The sequence below is a fragment of the Numenius arquata genome, unplaced genomic scaffold, assembly GCF_964106895.1.
Source record: "Numenius arquata unplaced genomic scaffold, bNumArq3.hap1.1 HAP1_SCAFFOLD_598, whole genome shotgun sequence".
NCBI classification, from domain to species: domain Eukaryota; kingdom Metazoa; phylum Chordata; class Aves; order Charadriiformes; family Scolopacidae; genus Numenius; species Numenius arquata.
Genome location: NW_027414392.1, coordinates 50001 through 52500, shown reverse-complemented (window position 1 = coordinate 52500; position 2500 = coordinate 50001). Strand labels below are relative to the sequence as shown.

The 2500-nt window shown below is 82.6% G+C and overlaps 1 non-coding gene across 1 annotated transcript in view; it reads right to left on the bottom strand.

Annotated features, from left to right (window-relative positions):
* The window catches only part of LOC141477951 (5.8S ribosomal RNA), a 153-nt gene extending 23 nt beyond the window's left edge, over positions 1-130 (bottom strand). The window contains exon 1 of the ribosomal RNA XR_012463811.1: positions 1-130. This exon is cut by the window's left edge and continues 23 nt beyond it. This is a non-coding gene — a ribosomal RNA (5.8S ribosomal RNA).
* Positions 131-2500: the final 2370 nt, after the last annotated feature.

Below are 2500 nucleotides of genomic sequence, written 5' to 3'. Positions count from 1 at the left end.
CGGGAGGAACCCGGGGCCGCAAGTGCGTTCGAAGTGTCGATGATCAATGTGTCCTGCAATTCACATTAATTCTCGCAGCTAGCTGCGTTCTTCATCGACGCACGAGCCGAGTGATCCACCGCTAAGAGTTGTCTGCTTTTCGGCACCGCCCCGCGCGCGCGGGAGGGCCGGGACCGCTCCGCGGGAGCGGCCCCTCCGGACAGCGGCGGCCCGCCGGCCCGCCCGCCCGCCGGCCCGCCCCCTCCGCAGGGGACGCGACGCGGCGCGGCGGGGCGAGAACGACGGGGCCGCCTCGCCTCGACTGACCGTACCGACACACGACGAGGAGAAAAAAAAAAAAAAGCCCCGAGCGGCGAGGGCGCCGGGAGCCCGCGCTCCCGGCCCAAACCGGCGGAGACGAGCGCCTCGCTCGCTTCGGGGGGCGGCCCAGGCGCCCGGGCTCGGCCCGGCCTCCGCGCGGAGGCCCACGACGCCCCCGGCCGTGCCGCCTGCCCGCCTCTCCTCGGGGACGCGGGACGCCCCGCCGGCCCCCCCGCGCGCGACGGCTCCGCCGCGCCGCGACGTCCTTCTCCCCTCTCCCGCGGCTCCGGCCCGCCCCGCCGGCGCCCGGCCGCGGCCTCCGCCGCCGCGCCGGAGGCGGCCACCGCCGGAGCCCGAGCCGGCGACGCGCCGCCCGCGGCCGCGCCGGACGGCGGCCCGCCGCCGCCTCGCGGCGGCCGCCCGCCCGGAACCGCCGCCGCCGCCGCTCCTCGCCGCCTTCCGCGGGCGCGCGCCGCGCGGAAAGCGGACGGCGCTGAGGCGGGGGCGACGCCCGCTCTCCCCGTTTCCACGCGGAGACCGGGAGCGGGACGCCTCCGCCCGCCCACCCGCTCGCCCGGCGCCGCCGGGAAGGGCGGCGGGGGAAGGGCGGCGGACGGGGCCCGGGCCGGGACGGCCGCGCCTGGCGGCGGGCGCCCTCCGGCCGGCCGGCAGGCCGAGCGGCGACGCCGCCGCTCGGCACGGGGTGCCGCCTTCGCCGGCGCTCGGCGGCGGCAGACCGCCGCCGGAGCGCTCGCCGGGGCGGGGGACGGAGGGAGGGAGGGAGCGGAGCCGCGGCGCGCCGCAGCCGCGCCGCGGAGGCGCGGCGGCGCGCCTCCCGAGCGAGCCCCCGCCGCGGGGACCCGCCCGCCCCCGGCGGGGAGCCCGCGCTCCCGCCGGGGTCGCCCCGTTTCGAGGCGGGCGAGGCCGGACACGGCCGGCCGCGCCGCGGTCTCTCCGCCGAGACCGGTCCGCGGAGAGGGGGGGGCAGCGGAACACCTCCCCGGCACGGCCGCCCGCGGGACGAGCGCGGGCGACGGCCGGCCGTCCGTCCCTGCGCCCGGGAGCTTCCGCGGAGAGACTCCAGCCCCCTTGCGCAGGACGACGACGACGGCGGCGCCGCCCGGCCCGACCCCCGGGCCGCGCCGAGCCGCCCGAGTCTTTAAACCTCCGCCCGGCCCCCCGCGGCCTTCGACCCCCTGTGTATCGCTACGGCGAGGGAGGGCCGCGGGAGAGCGCGGACGCTAGGTACCTGGCCCTGGGGTGAGGGAAACGACCTCTGGGCCCCGCGGGGGTGCCTCCCCCGCTGCCGCCTTCGGGGGAGCGTCCGCCCGCGGGGGCGCGCCCGACGTCCGCCGCCACAGCCTCGTCCTCCTTCCCGGGGCCCGGGGTTTCCCTCAGCAGCCCGGCGCTGCGCCCGGGAGGAGAGCCGCGGCTCGGGCCGCCCGCTCGCGCGGGAAGGCCGCCCGGCGGTCGCCTCGCCCGCCGGAGGGCGGCCAACGGCGGCGGCGCAGCCCTTCCGCCCCCGCCCCCCGCCCCGGCTCCCCTCGGCGGGGAGGATCGGGGCGCGGAGAAGAGACGGGGGACGCGCGCCGCCGCCGCCGCGCCGCCAGGCGCCCGCGCGCCATCCCGGAACGCCCGGAGACCCCTCGCCGCCTCGCGCGGCCGGGCCGGCAGGGCAGGCGCGGGGCCGGCTGCGCAGCCGCCCCCGGCCTGGGCGCGGGGAGAGCCGGGGGAGCCGCCTCCCCCGGCCCCGAAGGCCCTCGCTCTCGTCTCCCCGCTGCCCTCGCGGCCGGCCGCCGGCGCCGCTCGCCGCTGCCGCCGCTCGCCGCTTCCTTTCGGACCGAGCGGGGCTCGGCCGGCAGCGGGCGTCGCCGCGCCCCGCGCCGGCGGCGCGACCCTTCCCGCGCGCTGCCGCCCGCGCTCTGACCGGGCCGGCGCCCCTCGCCTCGCCCCCGGGGGCCGCCGCGGCCCCCTCCCCCCCTTCTCGCCCAGGCGAGGGCGGGGAGCGGGCGCGCGGGGGATCGGTCCCCGGAGGACGGGGGCGGGGACGCCGTCCGGCGGCGGGCGCCAGCGGAGGCGAGAAGCGGAGCCGCGACGGGGACGCGGCGGTTCCCCGCCGACCGGAGGACGGGCGGCGGAGGTCGCGACGGCGGGCCGCGGCGCGGCCGGCGAGCGAGACGAAGAAGGCGAGAGAGCGCCT